The sequence below is a fragment of the Cryptotermes secundus genome, unplaced genomic scaffold (assembly GCF_002891405.2).
Source record: "Cryptotermes secundus unplaced genomic scaffold, Csec_1.0 scaffold22, whole genome shotgun sequence".
NCBI lineage: Eukaryota > Metazoa > Arthropoda > Insecta > Blattodea > Kalotermitidae > Cryptotermes > Cryptotermes secundus.
In genome coordinates this window covers 1,326,784-1,327,060 of record NW_019742961.1, presented here as the reverse complement: position 1 = coordinate 1,327,060, position 277 = coordinate 1,326,784, and positions in this window count along the sequence as shown.

The following is a 277-nucleotide window of genomic DNA, read 5'->3' as shown; positions in this document are numbered from 1 at the left end:
CCTAGGCCCACTGGGGCTGTAGTGCCAAGGAAAAAAAAAAGAGGCTCCCACTTTATCTAGACAATAGGCCCATAGATGGCTGTGAGGTTATCAAGCCTTACTAGCTGGCCACCCTTTATCCCCCATGAAGATTTCGGAAGCTCATCTCTGTTAGAGATTGAATTGACCACATGGCCATAGTGAGATTGGAAGTATTAGGTCAATTGAAAAAATCAATGACCACATCGGGAATCGAACCCGCGATCTTCTGACCTGTAGCATAGTGTCTCAACCAATT